Consider the following 23,243-nt stretch of genomic DNA (forward strand, 5'->3'; position numbering starts at 1 on the left):
TGCCCCCGCCTGTTAGAGGTATGTATGTCGAGAAAAAGGAGTGATTCAATAAGAAAAACAGCATTCAGGGAAGAGAAAGAAGGAAAACATAAAAATTCAGGTCATATTAGAATTATGTATATTACAATGAGTTTGACTACATTTCAGAATTTTCCCAAAATATTTCTTTCAAATTTGATTGACATTCTGAACTATTTAGCTTGATATAAATGAGATCTTTGTGTACCCTCAGCAGGAACTGCATTTTAGCTGGTTTTAAATCTCAGCAATCACTTTCCTGCCTTGGAGAAGGTATGAACCAGGCTGTTTATGTAGAATCCAGGTGGGTTTGAGAGCAGCTTCAGCTGAATGGAGAATGACAGGGAGGCTGAGGAAGGGAGGGAGGGGACCATGGGCTGTCATACCCAGGGACTTAGGAAGGCTCTTGCTCTTGCTGGAAGGGTTACAAATCCCTAAACCAAGTAATCCCATCCCTAAACCAAGTAATTCCATTAAAACATGAAACATCCAGAGTAAAATTAAGTTTAAAATACTATTTGCAAAGCCAAACATAGTCTTACCATAGGATCCAGGCATCACACTCCTTGGTATTTACCCAAATGGGTTGGAAACTTCCATATAAAAATCTGCACACAGGCCGGGTGTGGTGACTCACACCTGTAATCCCAGCACTTTGGGAGGCTGAGGCAGACGGATCACCTGAGGTCGGGAGTTCGAGACCAGCCTGACCAACATGGAGAAACCCTATCTCTGCTAAAAATACAAAATTAGCCAGGTGTGGTGGCACATGCCTGTAATACCAGCTACTCGAGAGGCTGAGGCAAGAGAATTGCTTGAACCCAGGAGGCAGAGGTTGCGGTGAGCCCAGGTTGTGCCATTGCACTCCAGCCTGGGCAACAAGAGTGAAACTCCGTCTCATAAAATAAATAAATAAATAAATATAAACCTGCACACACAGGCCAGGCGCGGTGGCTCACCCTGTAATCCCAGCACTTTGGGAGGCCGAGGCGGGTGGGGTGGATCACGAGGTCAGGAGATCGAGACCATCTTGGCCAAGATGGTGAAACCTCATCTCTACTAAAAATACAAAAATTAGGTGGGCATGGTGGCAAGTGCCTGTAATCCCAGCTACTTAGGAGGCTGAGACAGGAGAATCGCTTGAACCAGGGAGTCGGAGGTTGTGGTGAGCCGAGATCGCACCACTGCACTCCAGCCTGGTGACAGAGCGAGACTCCATCTAAAAAAAAAAAAAAAAAACAAAAAAAAACCTTCACACAAATATTCATGGTAGCTTTATTCATACTTGCCAAAACCTGGAAGCAATCAAGATGTCCTTCAATAGGTGAATGGGTAAATAAACTGTGGTACATCCAGATAATGCAGTAGTATTTGGTGATTAAAAAAGAGAAATGAGTTAAAATCTTGGATGTCTTTTTTTTTAATGAGTTATGAAGCCACAGAAAGACCTTAAATACATATTGTTAAGTGAAAGAAGCCAGCCTGCAAAGCTACATCTATACATGGCTGTATGACATTCTAGAAAAGGCAAAACTATAGAGACAGTGAAAACATCAGTGATTGCCAGGGATTAAGAGGGAAGGAAGGATGAAAAGGCAGGGGACAGAGGATTTTAAGGCCGGTGAAACAATTCTGTATCATACCAGAATGGTGGGTATGTGGGCTGGGGCTCAGAAAACAATACCCCCAAATGAATGCCTCAGAAGCAAAAGTTTCTCCTGCCCTCCCATCCCTGACCTCATTCTCCCCCGAGGTTAGCCATAGAAACCAGTCCTCTTTCCCAAGGTGGGTCATAGAAACTTTCAAACCCCTTTTCCCCAAAGCCAGTCATAAAACCTAAAACTATGACTCTAACTTTCACCCCTCCCCCACCACCTTTCTGTGTAAAAATGTGTCATAAGGAAATCATCTAACCTGCCTTATTTGGTTGTAGGTCATAAGACCCCCATTCCAGAGAGGACCCTGCCCCGTACCCAGCAGGAAGCAGTGCTGCCCAGAGAGGCCACGAGGAAACTAGACAGGGCTTGCTGGGGGGCCCCACTCACTCTATGAGCATTAGACCATTCCCTTTTTTGTCCAATCACATTTCTACATATTTTGTTGCGCCTAAGTGTAAAAGTGGGCAGTGTCCCCTGCATCTCTGGGTCTTCATTCTGAAGGCTCCCCTGTCATGTAAAACTATGACCAAATAGATGTGTGTGCCTTTTCTCCTGTTCATCTGCCTTTTGTCAGTTAATTTTCAGTGAAACTTCAGAGGGTGAAGGGGGAGTTTTCCTTGGCCCCTACATGTGTCATAACAAACCCATAGAATGTACAACGCCAAGAGTGGACCTTAGTGCAAGCCAGGGACATTAGTCAGTAATAATGTTCCACGCTGACGCACAAATTAAAGTTATTTTATTTGTGTGAATAGGAGAGCTGACGTGGTCTTCATTGATATCTCCTGGGCAGGGAGGTGGTGAGCACGGCCCCCAGAATTCTGACCTGCCAGGAGCCAGGCAGGTTTGCATCCTGGAGCTTGGCCAATTCAGCTGCCCAAGTTCTGGCTATGGGTCTGCAGCCCCCTGGCCCTTGCCTGCATAAGCAGGAGATGAATGAGAGGAAGGAGGACTCACACAGGAGGCAGGAGGAAGCCACCAGGAAGCTCACTGGCTCCAGGGGCAGCAGATCTGGGATGGGGTCCCAGTTCTCTCCTTCCTCATTCATGAAATGGGGCAATAATAGTACTTACTTCATTGGAGGTTCTTGGAGGGAATAAAAGAGATATTAGTTAAAGGCATGGAGCACAGTCCCTGGCACACTGAAAATGTTTAATAAATGTTACCAATTAATTGTTCTTATTACATAATGTCTTCCTGATAGGTTTTTGGGAATGAATAAATCAAAGGTGAGAAAATATATACAAAAACCTGACCGAGAGAGAACATAGCTTACACACAAGAAGTGGCAGCTTGGTGAGCACACTGCTATGTCATATTGTGCCTAGTCATGACATAGCCAAGGACTGATATAGGCGCTCCCATAACCCATGGATGGATTCCTGCTGGACTCTATTCATGAAGGTTGCGATTCTAACTTTTTTAAATCCATGGATAAAACAGCTACCAGAAAATCCCATTTGGGTTTGCATGTTGTTCTTTGGCTTCGGTGGGCAGCAATCATGTCAGTTGCATTTCCTGAGCTAGAGCTCTGAGGCTTAGTCATCCCCCTCCCTGGCTGGCTTCCATGCTGTCTGCAGTGGGAGCATCTTTTATGAGATGACAGGAGGGGATTTCATGGATGTGCGGCCTGGGCTGCTGGTACTGCCGGGGCTGCTGGTACTTCCGGGATTGCAGGAGAGGGATGGTTGCTATTAATCCTCACAATGGGAGGGCCCAGTGGGCTGTCACAGCCCAGGCAGGGAATCACAGGCCTCCCTGGGTGACCAGCTGTCCTGGCTGCTACCAGATTCGGACTCCAGCAGGCTTTCCCTGGGGGCAGAGATGATCTTGATCTCTGGGCAGCTAGGCTTGGTGTTGTTGATATTTGTGGCTCTGCATTGTTGGGGCACAGGATGCAGAGCTGGGGATGACTGAGCTTAAACTCCTGCTGCTATGGAGGGCTTCCTCCTTGCCCTGAATGCCCTGGGAGCCCTTTTAAAAACACAGGTCCAAGGAGTGATAACATGAGGGGCAGCACTTCTGGCCCCGATACAGAAACCTGTCCAGCGGTATGTGCACAAGCAACGTCTCCAGGCGTTCCTTCCAGACAAGGCAAGAGGCCCCCAGGTGTGATATGTTAGCTACACATGGGCTTGGTCTGTACTGCAAATGTGTACCCAGTGATGGGGCCATTAGATATTTGGTTCCTACATTGCTGTGATGAAAATTTACAAAGAATGTTCATGGGGAAAACAGCTTCCATCCATGGGCAGCAGAGGAATGTCGTCCAAGACTTACTTGGACAGGTAAGACTAAGGTCTCATCCCATCCTCAGCAGTTCTGTGACTTTTTACAGAACATAGGGAGGCAAGAAGGGAAATGAGCCTTAGTTAGCCTCGGGGAGAACAAAGCCAGGTCTGTTTAGGGTCACCACCTTCACTGAACTGCCCTCCACTGGAGGCTGTGCTAGGAACTGCAGGACATGAGCTCAACATCAAAATAGTAAAAATAGTGGCACATGTTTAGCAGTGTTTGCAACATATCAGGTGTCACAGCAATCTCTGCAGGAGAGGTGAACAGGGCTAATATTTAGCAGGTGCACCCTTGTACTGGCTGCCTGCCATTTAATAGGTTACTGCCTCAGCTGGTTGTTGAATATTTTCAACATCGACCCTGGGTACTAAGATTAGTTCCCATTTTACTGATTAGGAAATCGAGGTTAAGAGAGGGTAGCTGACTCGCCTGAGATCACACAGCCTCGTGTGTGGCAGAGCCTTGGATTCCAAGCCAGGCTGTCTGACGCCAGACCTTCACAGCTAGCCTATACTTCCACGGCACCCGGACTTCCCCTTGGAGCACTGGCCAGTGAAACAAACATGCCCTGGAGAAATGCCTGGGTGAGCGTGCTGTCTTCCTTGCACAGAGACGGGCCTCTTGCACCCTCTACTTTCCTACTGTGGCTGGGGTGAGGTGGCGGGTAGAAGGGCGTGGGTTGTAGCTCACTGTCTTCTTCAGGAGTCCCACAGTGGGTAGGAGCACCAGCTCTTCAACAAGAGAAGACCATTAGGCTTCAGGAGGGAGAGGGAGTTTTTTTGGGAAGGGGAGGACCAAGAGAAATGAGGCACAAGGGAGATCGGCCCCAAGGCTTGTCCTGAAAAAAGAACATTATCTTCTTCTAAGGTCCCGAGGGTGGGATTTATCTGACACATTCTTCCACATGCTTATTGCAGGAGGAGCGTTAAGTGCTTTGCATGCATTAATTATCTCATTTAAACCCAAAGCAACCCAGTGTGGCTGAGTGACTATATGATGTCCATTTTACAGATGAGGAAAGGGAGGCTGAGAGAACTTAAAGGACACACCACTTGTGAGTGGCAGAGCTAGGATGCAAACCAGACCTGACTGCTGTTAAAGCTTGTGATGTTTGTAGTCATTCTTCTATACTGTCCCCTCATTAAAAGTTCAAAAACAGAGAGGGTGGGATTTGGTCTTTGGCTTTTGTTTAAATGTATGTTTTTATAGATAAATTTCCTTAGCAAATGCTATGAACCAGGAGCTTCCATTTGTTTATTTAACTGATTTATTAAGCCTTTTTAGGGGCCAGCCCAGGTTCTGGGCACACACTGGGGAAGGAGAGCTGCTGCGGTCCCTAACTCATGCCTCTTGCAGCAGTGGGTGGGTGGGAAGAGGGAGGAGGGGGAGGAGGTGGTGAGAAGTCTGCTTCACATTATTCAGAGTTTCCTGTGAACCAGGCACTGTGCCTGGTGCTAAGTGATTATATCATTTAGCCCTCCCAACAGACTCTCAGGTAGACACTCTTATTTCCACTTTTTTCCATTTATAGACGGGGAAATTAAGACAGGAAACTTAGGTAATCTGCCCAAAGTCTTATAGCAAATACATGGTAAAGCTGAGATTTGAACTCAAGTATGTGACTCCAAAGCCTGGGTTTTTTCTCTTTCTCTCTCTCTTTCTTTTATTTTCTTTTTTTTTTGAGACAGGGTCTCGCTCTGTCACCCAGGCTGGAGTGCAGTGACATGGTCATAACTCACTGTAATCTCAAACTACTGGGTTCAAGTGATCCTCCTTCCTCAGCCTCCTGAGTAGCTGGGACTACAGGTACACACTACTATGCCTGGATAATTTTTGTACTTTTTTTGTAGACAGGGTCTTACTGTGTTGCCCAGGCTGGTCTGGAACTCCTAGGCTAAAATGATCCTCCTGCCTCAGCCTCCCAAATTGCTGGGATTACAGGTATGAGCCACTGTGCCCGGTCAAAGCCCATGCTTTGATTTGCTGCCTAATCTTCCTCCATTTTGTATGTAATGTTAACCCCAAACCTGCAGGGTAGCCATTATCAGCCTCGTTTAACTGACAGGGAAGCCCAGTCTCAGCGGGGCCGGCTGTGTGCCCAAGGCCTTGCTGGGAAGAATGGGATTCTGGGCCCAGGCACTCCAGTGCCAAGTCCAGGCCGTGCTTGTTACTCTGCAGTGCCTCTCTGTGACAAGAGCCTTGCCGGGAACTCGGGGGTGGGGGCTCCCCCAAGCCTCCTGGCTGGACCCCATTCCAAGCATTAGTGTAACAGATGTTGTGTGGGGGAGTCTGTTGTGCTCCTGGTGTGTGGCTGGGATTCAGAGGTGTCTTGAAGCGCTATAGGAAGCCAGCAGGCGGGGCCATGGCCGCGGAAGTGAGTGCAGGGTTGGGGAATACAGGGAGTCCCTGACTGGAGGAGACTTTGGAGGCATTTGTGCTGTTCGCCTGAACTCCGCGTCCATGGCCTACCCTGTGATTGTCATCATTTCTATGTGAGAAAAAAGCCGCTACTGATTCACAGCGAAAGGAAACGGACTAGATTCTGAAACTTCCTGTTTGTCTGGTATCTGCAAAGATATCTGTGTTATGCAAATACCCTGACTCCCCAGAACTGCAGGTGTGTACAAACACACACACACACACACACACACTCTGCTTGGCCGCATGCAGTGGGTCTCCTCTGTACCCAGTAAACTGAAACATGACTCTAATAACATGGTAGCCAGGACACTGGGGACTCTGCTGTCGGAATCCCTGATCATAGGGGCAGCAGCTTTGGCCTTTGGCTCAAAGAACTTCACAGATGTCCCTTGTAGGCGAGTCCTGGCTCCAGCTCCTGGCCCACTGCAGAGCCTGGGAGTGAGGCAGATAGGCGAGGGGGTCTCGCCCAGGCCCAGGAACTCCATTTTCTCTCAGCCCCATTCCTCCCTCCCTAGGCTCCCTGACTGTGCTGAATGCAGCTCCCAAGCAGGGGGAGAGTCCAGATAATGGCAGATGTTGATTGTTTCCTGTTGGTTCACTGTGTCCTTTTGGCAGGCCTTTGTTTCTTTCCAAATATATTCAGGTTTGAGCCCAGCACGGCAGCTTGCTGAGTGGGTCTATGCTTCCATAGAGCAGTGGCTCCGGGCACAGGCCTGAGACCCAGCCTGCCTGGGGGCTGCTAGCTGCCAGCTACCTCTGCACTAGGAAGCTTTTTAAACAGCTGAATGTAAGCTTCAGCGTTAATAGGTGAAAGTGAAAATGACATGTGACTTCTAGATAATTCTCATAGATTCAAAATAATTGTTCTCTGTAATGAGTAAAATAACACTCTTGCAACAGCTGAATGCTTTTCTCATGTTCCGAGTTGCCCGAATTAGGGGAAATGGGTCTAAATGGCTGCAAGAGGCAGTTTTGTCAGCTAGACATCTTTTTACAAGTATATTGCATCCTTTAGTCTCTTCCTGCCCCACCCTAAGTCCCTCACCTGGGAAGTGGGAGGATGGCTTGGAAGGCAATTGTCAGGCCTCTGAGCCCAAGCTAAGCCATCATATCCCCTGTGACCTGTACATACACATCCAGATGGCCCGGTTCCTGCCTTAACTGATGACATTCCACCACAAAAGAAGTGAAAATGGCCTGTTCCTGCCTTAACTGATGACATTACCTTGTGAAATTCCTTCTCTGGGCTCATCCTGGCTCAAAAGCTCCCCCGCTGAGCACCTTCTGACCCCCCCGCCCCTGCCCGCCAGAGAACAACCCCCTTTGACTGTAATTTTCCTTTACCTACCCAAACCCTATAAAACAGCCCCACCTATCTCCCTTCGCTGACTCTCTTTTCGGACTCAGCCCGCCTGCACCCAGGTGAAATAGCCTTGTTGCTCACACAAAGCCTGTTTGGTGGTCTCTTCACACGGACGTGCGTGAAAGCGATGAAGCTGAGGTTGCAGGAAAGGAGTGATCACCTGGCTCAGAGCTGGGCCCTAAAAGTCTAGGCCAGCGCCTGCCTGTTGTGAAAGGGAGTGGAAGGAGCAGGGGCTGGGACGGGTCAAACTGGGTGGAAAGCTAGGCTCTGCTGTTTAGAAGCTGTATGATCTTGAGCAAGTTGCTTAACCCTTGCTAAGCCTCAGTTTCCCATCCTGCAGAAAGGGATTATCGTGGGGACAAAAGGGGATCCAGAACCTGGAGCGGAGGATGGAGTGGGTAAGTGGAAGGTGTCATAAGGACAACATATGCTGAGACACTCACCACCCTTTCTGAGGTCGCCTCAGTCACTGCAGCAGGTCACATGGTGCCTGAAACTCGTTTTTCCGAGTTGTGCTGGTTTGTGGAATGAAAAGGGAAGTCAGGCTTCCTTCTTACTAGCTCTGACTGCCTTGTTTTAAGGATCATTCACCTTCCCTAAGGATGGGATAAAGCCTTCCTGTAGAGCAGACCGATCTCCTTCTTTATCCCTACGGTTCTCCCACCGTGGCCATAGCCTTAGGGGCTGTTCTGACTCTTACATTTATATATCACTCCTACTTTCCCAGCCAGCAGGATAGAAAACCTGAGAAGGGAATTCTGCCTCATAAACATTTCTTACAGATGGTGCAGACAGATTGTTTCTTTTTTACCAAGAAAGCTCAGGGCAATTCTGGTTGCAGGAACGTTAAGCACTGATAAAGAAGAAAAGATAAAATATTCACCCTCCAGGGCCTGGAATTTCCCCATTCCTGAGCCCTGGCTTCCCTGTCTGAGATAGAGACTGTCAGTCAGTCACCTACCAATTCCCAATTTCTCTTTCTGCTTTACCAAAAGTACTTGATTTGGGATGGGGGTGGCAGGCAGCAATACATCCAAGTAAAAGACTGTACTTCCCAAATCTCTTGAAACTAGGGACAGCCAATGAGGTATAAATGAAAATTATTGGGACTGAGGTCCTAAAAGCTTCTCTCTTTTTTTTGAGACAGAGTCTCAGTTTGTCATCTAGGCTGGAGTGCAGCAGCAGGATCACAGCTGTAAAATCAAAAGTGTCAAAGACAGGTCTCAATCAATTTAGAAAGTTTATTTTGCCAAAGTTAAGGGCACACCCTTAACCTCAGGTGATCCTGACAGCATGTACCCAAGGTGGTTGGTGCCCAACTTGGTTTTATACATTTTAGGGAGCATAAGGCATCAATCAATACGTGTAAGATGTACATTGGTTTGGTCTGGAAAGGTGGGACAACTGAAAGCTAGGACTTCCAAGTCATAGGTGGATTCAAAGATTTTCTGATTGGCAATTGGTTGAAAGAGTTATTATCAATAGAAAAGAATGTCTGGGTTACGATGAGGGGTTTTGAAGGGAGGAGGGTAGAATGAAGCATGTCTGACTCCCCCTTCCCATCATGACCTGAACTAGTTTTTCAGGTTAACTTTGGAATGCCCTTGGCTAAGAGGAAGGGTCCATTCAGACGGTTGGGGGGCCTTAGAATTTTATTGTTGGTTTATGTGGCTCAGTGCAGCCTTCATCTCCTGGGCTCAAGTGATCCTCCCATCTCAGCCTCTTGAGTAGCTGTGACCACAGGTGCATGCCACCATGCCTGGCTAGTTTTTTTTTTTTTTTTTTTGGTAGTTATGGGGTCTTGCCATGTTGCCCAGGCTGGTTTTGAATTCCTAAGCTCAAGTTATCCTCATGTTACAGGAAATGGGTCCTGTTCCAGATCCCAAGAAAGAGTTCTTAGATCTCACACAAGAAAGAATTCGAGGCGAATCCATAGAGTAAAGTGAAAGCAAGTTTATTAGGAAAGTAAAGGAATAAAGGAATGGTTATTGCATAGGCACAGCAGCTTCCAGGGCTGCTGGCTGCTCATTTTTATGGTTCTTTCTTGATTATATGCTAAATAAGGGGTGGATTACTCATGAGTTTTATGGAAAAGGTGTGGGCAATTTCCAGAGCTGAGGGTTCCTCCCATTTTTAGACCATATAGGGTAACTTCCAGATCTTACCATGGCATCTGTAAATTGCCATGGTGCTGATGAGAGTGTCTTTTAGCATGCTAAGGCATTATAATTAGCATATAATGAGCAATGAGGACATTCAGAGATCACTCTTATCACTATCTTGCTTTTGGGGGGTTTTAGCCGGCTTCTTTACAGCAGCCTGTTTTATCAGTAAGGTCTTTGTGACCTGTTTCTTGTGCTGACCTCCTATGTCACCCTGTGACTTAGAATGCCTACCCTTCTGGGAATGCAGCCTAGTAGGTGTCAGCCTTATTTTACCCAGCCCTACTCAAGATGGAGTCCCTCTGGTTCAAATACCTCTGACACTCCCACCTCAGCCTCCCGAAGTGTTGGGATTATAGGCTTGAGCCACTGCACCTGGCCTTAAAAGCTTCTTAAAGAGATCTAAGAAATTCACTCTCCCCACCCTCTTTCTTAACCGTAAAACACTAATGTAATGGCTGGAGTTCTAGCAACCATATTGGGCCATGAGGCAACCTTGAAAAAGGAAGCCACAAACTAAAACATTGACTCTCAACCTTTAATGCTGGAAAAAGAAAAAGTATCCCCTGACATCCAGGAAATGGCCTGACACTTTGAGCTGGGGCTTAATCTTATTAAAAGCTTGCCTGGCTATTTTCGCAAACATTGATGTCAGCTGCCAGTCTGCAACTGTGATGAAGAGGTCAAAAGAGACCCCTTCCTAACTCTGTCTAAGCACAAACAACCTCACAAAACACTAGACCCACCCCCTCCTGGCTCATTAAGTGACAGGGGCCTCCTTATCAACTATAACTATAGCCTTGATCTTGTCTGCTGTCCTTATAGATAAGATTTACTAACATACCCAGCTGCAGAATTGTCCCATTTCCAGAGAGCAGACAATGCAGAGCAAGACCTTCCCTCCTAGACCCTCCCCAAATTCACCTAACCAAAGCCCAAAGCCTGTAAGTCCCTTTGAACACCATTTTACTAAAATGGTTCCCCCATGGTATCTTCCTCATTGCAACCAGTAATAAGGCCAACTTGTTCAACTACCGGTTTGCAAATAAATCACTTGGGGATTTGTTAAAATGCAGACCGTGGTTCAGTAGGTCTGGAGTAGAGCTCATTCTGTGTTTCTAACAAGCACCCAGTGAGGCACTTGCTGCTGGACCGTGGTCCCACTTTGGGTAGCAAGGCAGTTAAAGGTGGTAGATTAGAATGCTGGACACGCTTAACCTTGACCATGGGACCACTGTATGCATCCTGTTGTTTCTCAGTGAAAATATGCCTGTATTTCATGTAGGCCCCCATTATATATGTTTGCTACTAGCAACTTAACCAACACGTTGTCCTTGTCCTTAGAAAATGTGTGGTTACAGCCAGGTGTGTGCAGGCCTAGACCAGGCTTGGGGATTTATTGACCAAATGTGGTACCTTTGAGGTGAAACCACAAGTAATCAGAGAAGCTGAGTCACTCCACTTAGTGGACTGGTGGAAAATTCTCAAATGGTCCTAAGCTGGCCCCATGTTGGGCTGAGGACTAGAGATCTCACAGGCTCCACCTGCCCATCCAATTGCAGGTGTCTGGGCCTGGCCCCACCTTGCCTTCCTGCTCCATTCCTCACCATTCCACACCCAAGGGCACCATGATGTTTTGTACCTCCTTGCCTTTGCTCTTCCCTTTGCCAGGGATGCCCTTCCCACCTTCCTCTATGTGGCTAACCCTCCCTCAGCTCTGCTTCCAGGGTGTCTCCCCTGGTCGCCAAGGGCTGGCTAGTGCCTCTTCTTTGCTCCCAGGGCACGCTGTGCCTTTCTCTGCCTCAACTATTTCCCAGTTTGTAGCAATTATTTATTTTGTGGTCATCTTCCCACTGGTCGTCAGCTCCTAGAGGGCAGGGATCATGTTTTGGGTTATTCATCACTGCATCCCCTGACGTAGTCCCCAACCCTCGAGAACTACGAAACTGCACTGAAGGTTCCAGCTCCCCCACAGCCTGCCCTTAACCTCGAGCCATTTGAAGGGAGATTATGAGACAATAGTGAAAGAAACCCTTCTCTAATGTTTTCCCCATTTAGGTTATGTGAAGTTGGCAGTTCCCAAGGGCTTTAGGCTTGAAGCTATGGGTCATACCCCTTCGGAAACTTGGTCCCCAAGAGAAATGTATGCTTCTGAAAACCACAGGTGCATGAATCATTGTTTAGTAAATGACTACTAAACTGAAATCAGGACTTATCTATATCTTGGCTTCTCAAACTTGAATATGCTTATCATCTGGATAGCAAAAGCATTCCTACACATTGAGGCCTGCCAGCATGGGTGTCACCCAGGAGCCACTCGGAAAGGCTCATCAGAAACCACCCCAGACTGACTGAGGCAGAATCTCTGGGGGCGGAACCCAGGCCTCAGCATAAAAACTCCAGGTGACGGAAGAGCTCCCACCTAACAGGTGTGTTGACATTGTTGTAGGTGACTGACATAGTTTCCCATCTCACAACTCTACCTCCACTAAGAAAAGTCATGGAAAATTGAGACTTTGGGCTGAGTATGGCTCATCCCTGTAATCTTAGTGCTTTGGGAGGTTGAGGTAGGAGGATCACTTGAGGCCAGGAATTTAAGGCCAGCCTGAGCAACATAGCGTCTCTTCAAAAAACTAAGTTTATTCTTTCCTCTTTTTTAGTTTTTATTTTACACGGCTCACTGTGGCTTTGACCTCTCATGCTGAAGCGATCCTCCTATCTCAACCTCTCAAGTAGCTGGAAGCACAGGCATGCACCACCACACCTGGCTAATTTTTTTCTTTTTTTTTTTAAAGAAACAGAGTCTCACCATGTTGCCCAGGCCCTGTTGACCAGGAAAAAAAAAAAAAAAGTTTTTTTTTCTTTTTTAAGGAAAGAAAAGAAAAGAGACTGAGAAACCACAGAAAGAAAGAAGTGCTGATGAGAATGCCTGCTTGCTGATAGTTACGATGATCATAGCAGTGTACATTTTGTATGCATGAAGCCTGCGACTAAATAAATGTGTGGGGAAATATTTGTAGGGAAATAAGCTATTAATAACATAAACTAAAATCACAGTTGCTGGACTATGACTGATTTTTCCCCTTTCTCTCATTTAAAATTAAATATTTGTATGACTTGTATAATAGAAAAGTACATGTATTCAGTCTTAAAAAGATATTCTTATTTTACACTTTACGGGACAAAAGAGGTTGTGGGTTGGGATGGTTCAGTCCCCTTGTGACAGCTCAAAAACAGAGACCTTAAGCCTTTCTCAACCAATGTTGGGGGACAGGCAGGTATGTGAGGTGACAATGCCATTAGGGTATTTTTTGGAAAAATTTTAGCGCGAGAGACAAAAGCCAAATTCAAACTGGCCTGAGCCAAAATAGGTAGGAAAGAGAGAAGCGGGGACAGGGAGGAAGAAAGAAAGAGAAAAAGAAAAAAAAAGGGAGAAATGTCAAAAGGCAAAATTACAACACATTTAGTTAAATGATTGTATTGGTTTTTATTTGAAATTCATGAATTGGGGCAGCATCTCCTCTAAAACTTTAGGAAAAGTGTTCTGATGAGCTGAACAGAGAAGCTTGGCTTCATAGGCAGAAAAGGGTGAAGAAAGCAGACACAGGGAACAAAAAGCAGATTGGCGAGCTCAGGTTACTTCAGGTTACTTTCCTTATAAAGGTTAAAGTAGAGGGGACTTCCTTATCATGCTGGCTACAACTGGCCTGTTTGGGGATTTGCATATTATCTCTCTCTGTCTTGAGTTCTCAGAAGGTCTGATGACTTAGTTTCAGTTTGGTGATATGGAACTTAGCATGAGTGACTCCATCTTGGTTTGGTCTACTGGGGCCTCCTGCAGGAGCTCAGCCCAAATCAGTGACCTCCTATAAATTTCATTTAATAGAAAAGGAAGGAAGGAAGGAAGGAAAGGAAGGAAGGAAGGAAGGAAGGAAGGAAGGAAGGAAGGAAGGAAGGAAAGAAGGAAGGAAAGAAAGAAAGTTGCTTATAAGTTGCTTATAACTAAAAAGACCAGCTGGACCCAGGAGCTCTGAGGTTGCTTTCAGGCCTCTGTCCATCTCTTAGTTTTCCATCCTTAGACAGGCTCTGCCCTGCCTTGCAGTCTAGCAGTGTTGGCCAAAGGTGACTGACTGGCCCAGCTTGGGCTATATGTCCTTCCCTGTAGCCAGAGAGATGTACCTCTGTGGTGGCCAGGCTTGGGTCACGTATTCCCTCCCCAACCAGAATCACATGAAAAGAGGGAAGAAGAGCCGCTTTCCCCCAAAGGAAAACTGAAGTGCTATTGTCAGAGGGGTTGCTGGGCAGACCAAAAAGATGACAATATCTGCTCCAATCGCTCGGGTTGTTGGTGCTTGGCAGATTTGCCCCTACGTCACTTTTCAGATGTGGATAAGACTGAGGGTGACCACAGGCTTCCGAGAGGAAAGCTGCCATCGGGGGTGTGAGAGGAGGGGGATTTCTTACTCACCAAGGTTAACACTGTGCACACTGTTCTCCGAGGAAGTGGGAATTTCCACATGGTGAGTTCCCTTCCCTGTACAATGAATTACCAGCTTGATGAGAAACCCGTGGGCAGCTGGTTGAGAAGAGAAAGGTATTCTCTGAATGAGAGGGAATTTACCACCTTCCTTTCAATGGTGACAGTTTTTTCTGGTGTCACCGCAGGGTGTGGATTGATTCATATACAAACATACGTATCTACATAGATGCCATTCTGCTAGCCTCTGCAAAATGCATGCCTGGAAACCATTTCTGCTGCCTAGGAGATGTCACCTTTGTCACCACCACTCTCTCTCCACCACTCCCACACCCTGCAGGGGCCAGGCGTGTGGGTGGGGAGCTCCCCAGCTGGAGGCCAGATTAGAGGTCTCTGTGTGGTGAGGATAGGGAGGATGGGGTGGGAATGATGTGGTAGGCCACTGGCAGTGGTCCAAGTTCCATCCAGGATCTGTCCTAGGCCTCTCCCCAGGCTGTCACTTCCACCATTGAATTTCTAACCTGGGTCTCTAAGGTTATGAATATCTCATTCCCGCATCCTGGGGTGCTCAGACATGTCTCCCCTGAGTCCCCAGCTGGGCTCATGGCCGTGACCATTGTCCTCAGAGTTCCATCCTCCCAACAAAGGGACAGAAGAAACACAGGGCCCACTTTTCTGGATTCTGAGTTGGAGCCAAGAAATTCTATCTGCTGCTTCCTTCCTGTTGAATTATCCCCCAAGGACCCTTAGTCCCTCCAGTCTCCTCCAGAGGCCTATAGCTGCCCCACCTCCCTATGATGGATAACTGGCTCTTTCCTACCCAGAGGAAAACACGGGCCCTTCCCCAGCCCTGCACTGAACTCCGGTGAGTGGCTGAGGAGATGAGGAGGTGTGAAGAGTGAGTGTGTTGGGGAGAGAGGGGTCCCCTGCCACCAGGTACCAAGGACTTCTGCCAGATCACCAGAACTGACACCTGGTTCCACCGGCCAGCTGTGAAGTGTCTGCCCTGACATCAACAGCTGACCTCCCACAGGGCCTAAGGAAATGGAATTGTGGGTAAAAGAAACATTTTATCTATTTTATTTTGTTTTATTTTTATAAATTTTGGGGGAGACAGTTTTGCTATGTTGCCAAGGCTGGGCTTGATCTCCTGAGCTTAAGTGATCCTCCTACCTTGGCCTCCTGTGTTGAAATTACAGGTGTGAACCACCATGCCTGGCCAAGAAGTGAATTTGTAAAAGACATGAGGAAAAGCCTGGTGGAAAGCTAACAGTGAAAAAAATTTTCAATACTTGCTATAGAAACTAAAGAAACTCACAATATTTTGCTCTCTATTGGATCATTTCCATCAACATACAAATAAATACCTGTTATTTTTTCCATATTTAAAAAAATGCCTTTATTATAAGTGATTTAACAAATTAATCAACGAGAAGGGAAAAATCTTCTCTATAGAAGAATTCCAAATAGCATATGTAGATACTCTCCCCTCCAGGAAGCCGAGCTTACATCCACTCTCTTTGAGAGTGGAATGGATTTAGTGACTCACCTCCAAAGAGTAGAGTATGGAAAAGGAAAATAGTAACTTTATAGGAAAGAAACCCAGCAGGTACCTTGTTAACCAGATGATGAAGGTTCACATCACCGCTGATAAGTCATGTTGCTATCATTCACCCGCTGATACGATCTCATGAGAAGGGCACTTCTCGACTGTGGTATTCTTCAAATCTATTGAGTTATAAGAAAACACAAGATAAACCCAAATTGAGGAACATTCTACAGAATACATGACCAGTATTCTTCAAAGCCCTTAAGGTCATGATAAACAAGGGAAGACTAAGAAATGATCACAGATTGGGATGACTGAGACATGATGACAAAATGCAGAGTGATATCCTGGAACAGAAAAAAGACATTAGTGAGAAAATTCAAAAAACTCTGATTAGAGTTTATAGTTGGGCTATTAGTATTATACCAATGTGAATTTCTTAGTTTTGACAAATATACGTGAGGGAAAGCTAGGCGAAGGGTATACTGGAACTCTCTACCCTGTACTGTCTTTTAAACTTTTCTATGAATCTAAAGCTATTCCAAAGATAAGTCTACTAAAAAACAAACAACAAAAACCTCCTCTAAAATTTAAAGACGGACAATATCAGGTGTTGACAAATCTGTGGAGAATTTGGAGCTCATACATTGCTGGTGAGAATGTGAAATTATGCAGTCATTTTGGAAAACAGTTCCGTAGTTCCTATAAAATGAAAGATACATCACTAAATGACCCAACAATTCTACTCCTTGATATCTACCCAGTAGAAAGGAAATGTATGTCTGTACAAAGACTTGTATACAAATATTCATACCATTTTTCATCATAATGGCCCAAAACTAGAAACGACTCAAATGTCCATCAACAAGTAATGGGTAATCAAATTGTGGTATATGTATACAATGAAATATAACTCAACAATATAAAGTAAGAAACTACTCACAGATACAGCAACATGGATATTTCTCAAGTATATGCTGAGCAAAAAAAGCCAGACACAGGAGCACATCCTATATGATTCAATTTATATGACATTTTAGAAAAGGCAAAACTAATCTGAGACAGAAAGCAGGTCTGTGGTTGCCTGGAGCTGGGGATTCGGGAGGTGGTGATGGGAGTGATTGACAAAAGGAGCACAAAGAACTTTTTGGGGTGATGCTGGTGATATATATCTTGATTGTTGTGGTGGTTACATGGATGCATACATTTGTCAAAAATCATTAAACTGTATACTTCACATTTATTGTATGTAAATTATGCCTTAATAAAGTTGATTTTCTGAAAAGCTTCCTTTGATCCATTTACCCTGCCAGCTCCCCTTTTGCAAGACTCCTGAAAGAGCTGTTGGTACTCACTGTCTCCACTTCTACCCCATACATTCTTTCTGAAGCCCACCCCACCCAGGCTTCTATTCCCATCATGCCATGGAAACCATTCTCATCAAGGCGGCAGTGACCTCCATGTTGCTAAATCCAATGGTTAGTTCCCATTTCCCAGTCACATTTTATTTGACCTGTCAGGAGCGTTCCACACAGTTAACTCCTTTTTCTTCCTTTGGCTTCCAGGACACAGTAGTCTCTTGGTTTTCTGCCTGCCTCTGATTACTCCTCCTCTGTCTTCTGTGCTGATTCTCCTTACCTCTCCAACCCCTTCATGTCGGCTGTCTCAGGATTCCCCTTTCTGTGCTCCCTCCTCGGATGATTTCACCAAGTCCCAGGGCTGTAAATTCAATCTATATGCTGAGAATTTCCAATATGATTGAGAAATTCTATCTCTAGCCCAGACCCTTCTCCCAAATTTTGACTCATAATTCCAATGGCCTACTTGGCATTTCTCTTTGGATGTTGAATAGACACGTCCAACCCAACATGCCCCAAACAGAACTCCTGATCTTCTCCCTTAAACCTGTCCCTGCTGCAGCCTTTCCTAGGCTGGCATCTTGCAATTTGCTCAAATAAAAAATCTAGGAGTCATCTTTGACTATCCTTTCTCATGCCCCACTAGCTCTACCTTCAAAATACATCCACAATCCATTGATCTTTCGGCATCTTCACTGCTACTACATTCAAAATCACATAGCAATTCTTCTTTTCTCCCAAAATTAAAGCCAGTGCCCTGGCAATGGCCTGCAAGGCCCTAAAGGATCTGCTGTCTCCTTCCCGACACCTTAGCTCTGTGATTTCAGCTCCCAACACTCTCGCCCTTGCCCAATCTTCTCCAGATATTCAGGTCTTTTTGTAGTTTCTCGATCATGTCAGGCGTGCTCCCGCCCACCTGAGAGCCTCTGCTCTAGCTGTTCTCTCTGTTTGGAGTACTCTCCTGGCCAACTCGCTCACTTCCTTCAATGCTGTGCATTCAAACTTCTCAAATCTCACCTTCTCAATGAGGCCAGCTCTGACCGCAGAATTTAATGTAACCTGCCCCACTCCCAGCACTTCTTATTTCCTTACCTTGTTTTATTTTTCTTTTGTTTTCACAGCACTCACCACTTTCCAGTACAGTCAGTATGTTATTCAATCTGCTTATTTTGTTTACTTTTCATTGTCTATCTACTCAAAGGCAGGAAACTGTTTTGTTCACGGCTGTATCCCAAGTCCTAGAGTAGTGCCTGGCCCGTAGTAGCTGCCCAGTAGGTACTTGTTGAACGAAGTAAGAAAGTTTCACCAGCAGGAGCAAACTTCTTACCTCTGGCCTATCGGCCCAGGTCTGAGCAGACTGATCCAGGAGATGACAGAGAAAAGGTGGATCTGGAGGGATCCTGCCCTGTCCCAGGATTGGGAGAATTGAGAGAGGCTCTGAACTCTTCCTGCATTGTCTTTGGTTGTGCCTCATGACCTCAGACAGACCTGGGCCTCTGGTTCTCTAGGCTGCAGCTGTGTGCTCAGAGCCACTGCCCACCGCTTAACGTCATAGTTCTGGGGGGACCTTCCAGGAATACTCAAGACGATGTATGTCTACGACTGCACTGTCCAGCGTAGCAGCCACTGGCCATGTGGCTACTGAGTACTTATTTGGCCATTCCCAACTGAGATGTGTTGAAAGGATAAAATTTCAAAGACTTAGTACAAAAAGGAATGTAAAATATCTCATTAATAATTTTAAATATTGATTACATGTCGATACTATTTTGTATACATTGGGTTAAATAAAATTTATGATTAAAATGAAGTTCACTTCTTTCTTTCCTTCCTTCCTTCCTTTCTTTTTCTTTTCTTTTCTTTTTTTTTTTTTTATACAGGGTCTCACTCTGTCACCCAGGCTGGAGTGTGGTGGTGGGATCATGGCTCACTGCAGCCTCGACCTCCTGGGCTTAAGCAATCCTCCCACTTCAGCCTCCCAAGTAGCTGGGACCACAGGTGTGTGCCACCACACCTGGCCAAATTTTTGATATTTTATAGAGATTAGCGGGGGGGAGGGGAGGTTTCAATATGTTTCCAAGGCTGGTCTCAAATTCCTAGGCTCAAACATTTCTCCCTCCTAGGCCTCCCAAAGTGCTAGGATTACAGGCATGAGCCACCATGCCCAGCCGCTTGTATCTTATTACTTTTTTAATGTGACTACTAGAAAATTTAAAATGATGTAAGTGGCTTGCATTATATTTCTACAGAATGGTTCTGGTGTATGAGGAAAAACAACTCACGTCTAGAAATCAAATCTCAAGACCCTGAAAATCCACATTTCCTAAATCCAAACTGATGGCTCCTTTATTTCAAATAATACTGAGATACAGTGAAATTCCATTAAGATAAAAGCCACTTCAGAATATGACTAATTCAGTTAATGAGGATTTCTTTAAAAGCTTTGGCTTTGTATCCTTATATCATCTTGTGATGCTTTGCCTGAGGGGCAGAAAGCCCTCACAAAACATTCATAGTCTCCTCTATTTGTTCCTCAGACATTTATTGAACTCCTACAGTATGCCAGGAGCTGGGTGAGGAGTGGGGGATTCAACAAGGCTGGCTCCAGCCTCCCTTCCCTAAGCTTCCCTCCTAACATTGCACATGTGGTGAGTCGCCCACTGAGGCTCACGTGGGCAGCCACGGAACCGGGGGCTGGGTGCCTGATCAGACCTGGGCCAGTGTCAGTACAGGCCTGGAAGAGGAGCAAAGCTTGGGCCCTGAGCTCAGGCCTGTGGGCAGGCTGCTGGCATCTGGCAGGGTATTCTAGAGCAAAGACTTGCAGGGTGAAGAGGTCTGCAGTATGCTACAGGACCATGTGGAGTATTTTGGGCTGAAGACATTTGAGAATCAACAGCTGCAGGAAGAGGCTCTTCCTGAAATCCTCTTATCTTCCTAAATGCAAAGCCTCCCCAAAGAATTCAACTATTATAAATCCCTTTCCCAGGAATTTCACAAGAAGAGAAGATTGACTTTTATCAGTGAAGAGAGGTCAACACAAGGCATCACCTGGATAAGAAATTGCCTGAACAGATATTGTTACAAAACTATCCCCACAGTCCATGGGGACAACACGTACTTCCCATGGAGTCACCTAAGAACCTATTTATTTTTCCTAAGTTGTTTGGTCATGTAGAAGTTCCCCTCTGCATCTGCCCACTCCCTATTAAGATGGCACATAAGCCCCAGATTCTAACCTCCTCCTGGAGTCAGCTTTTATGTGTGTGTGAACTCTCATGTACATACAAATTTGAACAATAATATGTTTTCTTTTTTTTTGGAGGCAGGGTCTCACTGTCATCCAGGCTAAAGTGCAGTGACATGATCAGGGTTCACTGCAGCCTCGAACTCCTGGGCTTAAGTGATCCTCCTGCCTCAGCCTCCAGAGTTGCTGGGATTACAGGCATAAGCCACACCATGCCTGGATTTTTCTTTTGTTAATCTGCCTTTTGTCAGTTTAATGTACAGGCCCCTAAATACTGAATGTAAGAGCATAGAAGAAAAATTTTCCTCCCCAGCAATGGTCAGGCACTGACACTGCACGTGCTGCTCAGAGATCTGCGTGCTTTGTAGGCTAAGGGAAGGAGGCTTTGTGTTCCCAGAACTAAACGCAAGGGGCGCATTGACCCTGTGAACTGTTTTGGGGATGGATATAAGAGGCTGTGGGAGAGTTTCAGGAAAGATGAGTCTGAGAGCCTGGGGAATGCCGTAGAGCTGTGAATTCCTAGAGGCCAGGCCTGGGGGAGAAGGGTGCCCTAACAAAGCTAGGAGTCACAGGGGAGCAGGGAAGACAGAAAGAGGCTCAGTGGCCAACAGGACCTGGCACCAGGAAGACATGTAATGAAAGGAGGGGTGGTCTAGAGAGACTTTCTCCTATCTTCCAAGATTCTGTTATCTTGCCATGTTGTTCTTATGGGATTAAAAAAATAAAGTGGGAGAATCCAGGGAGCAACAGCTCTAGAAAAGTTGCCCCCTGGATCTAAGCTCTCTGGCCCTGGTCTTTCCCAGCAGGGATGATTCTTTCCTGATTTAGGGCTGAAGATCTGGACTCGGAATTATACGCTAAGTTTCTCATGAAAAGAGCAATAAAATTTACCCTCTATTTCTGCCTCTTTCTCACTGTGCCAAATGTAAAGAAAAAAGAAAAGAATAAGAAAAGCAAAAAGATTCACTAGAGATTGCAAAGCTAGAAAGGGAGTAAGAAATGAAAACAACAAAATGTTTGCTTTAACAGCAGCTCAGAGATGCAGGTCAACCATTTACGAGAGGAAAGTGCTTGATACTTCAGGGATGGACTCTGGGCAGGAGACAATTTAGGATGAGAACCAGGGAAAACACACCCCCTGCCAACTTGCCACTGGGTCATAGAGTCTCCTTGGGGAAGGGGGGTTGCTTGAGATCTTGCCAGAACCATGCACACGTCTATCTGCTGGCAGAAGCGGGCTGCCAGTGGCCATGGGTGGGAGTGAAGGGGCTGAGCCTTGGGGGCGGGAAGTCTTTTCTTCCACCCAAATCCGTTGTCTGAGTGTGAAAGTGCTTTCCTCAGCTGCAAACTGTATTTATGGCTTCTCGGAATTTTCCGAATGAAGTAACTTTTTTCCCCAGACCATTTTCTTCACAACTGAAATTGGATCCCCACAGTCCATGGAGACAAACAAAACAGCATGACATCACCCGCCTGGGAGTTGTCATTTCAGACAGCACGGCAGCCTTTTGTTCAAGATCAAATGGATGTGATTTGCCTTGTGGAGGTGGCATCCTGCCCAGGCAGAGGAGGGGATGGTTCCTGGAGCTCCAGCTTGAGGATCTGGGAGGCCAGGAAGACAGCAGGTGCCCGGGCTGCCTGCAGGGCAGGACTGGAGAGGAGGGGACAGGTGGTAGCAGGTCCCTCTGCCTCCTAACTGCAGAGCTTTGAGATGATGCTCCGTGACACAAGTTGTGACGGAGACAGCCCCACCCATCAGGGACGCTGACGTCTGTATCCCTTCTTTCTTGCCTTCTGAGGCTCAGGAGCACAGGACACTGACCTGGAGGTTAGATGGCCTGGATTCAGCTTCCGTCTTGCCTTGCAAAGCTTCCAAGCCTCAGTGTCCTTCTCTGTAAATGTGGGGAACATAGATTAAAAAAAAAAAAAACCTCAGTTCTGTTAAGCTGCAGAGATGTGCCAGGACCAGATACAATCATAAATATATAGAACCAGAAAGCATGGGCTTGCTTCTCCTCTGCCCATCTCAGCTCTCAACACTCACAGGAAGGGTCCGGCCGCTCCACAACTGTCCTTGGCTTCCTATAGGGAAGGCTGGGAAGATTGGCAGGGACTGTGTTCAATGTCCTTTTGAGCTAATAATTAAGGTATTATTTAATGAAAGCTCAAACAAGAGCTGAAGCCATCTGGGAACCTAATCACCCAGTGCCTGCAGGCCTGACCAATTACACAAGAATAGAGGTTGGCCTGTCTTTCAGCAAATAAATGCTTCCTAATGCAGCACAGGGCAGAGCTCTAGATTGTGCTTGGCCTAAAGAGGAAGTAATCATATAATTACACTGATTATTGAGAGCTGCTGTGCACCAACAACAGTGTTGCGCGGCTTACACATCGCAGCTGATCCCTTGGTTAGCATCACTATTCCCATGTAACAGATGATGAGCTGAGTCAGGAATATCCCCATTGAACAGATGGTGTACCTAAGGCTAGGGGAGCAGGAGTAGGTAACCTGCCCAAGGACATTCCATCATAGTGTAGGTTGGGGATCCAAACCCAGGTCTGTCTGATTGCAAGACCCCTGTGTTCACCACCACACTCTTCTGCCTCCCAGTCACAAAAGAGTGGGTGTCTGTGACAAGGAGTGTCTTGTTTATTTTCTTATGCATCTGGTAAATGGTGAGGTAGACACCAAGTTGTG

At 46.2% G+C, this 23,243-nt stretch overlaps 1 protein-coding gene across 1 annotated transcript in view; it reads right to left on the reverse strand.

Annotated features, from left to right (window-relative positions):
* Positions 1–14,113: 14,113 nt before the first annotated feature.
* Positions 14,114–23,243, reverse strand: part of ANKRD46 (ankyrin repeat domain 46) — a 60,152-nt gene continuing 51,022 nt past the window's right edge. Inside the window, exons 6-7 of the transcript XR_004026180.1 lie at positions 16,008–16,122; positions 14,114–14,493 (exon numbers count right to left, since the gene is read on the reverse strand). The gene's annotated coding sequence lies outside the window, so the exon portion shown is untranslated. The remainder of the gene's footprint in view (positions 14,494–16,007; positions 16,123–23,243) is intronic.

The sequence above is a fragment of the Nomascus leucogenys genome, chromosome 16 (genome assembly GCF_006542625.1).
Source record: "Nomascus leucogenys isolate Asia chromosome 16, Asia_NLE_v1, whole genome shotgun sequence".
Classification (NCBI taxonomy): Eukaryota; Metazoa; Chordata; class Mammalia; order Primates; family Hylobatidae; genus Nomascus; species Nomascus leucogenys.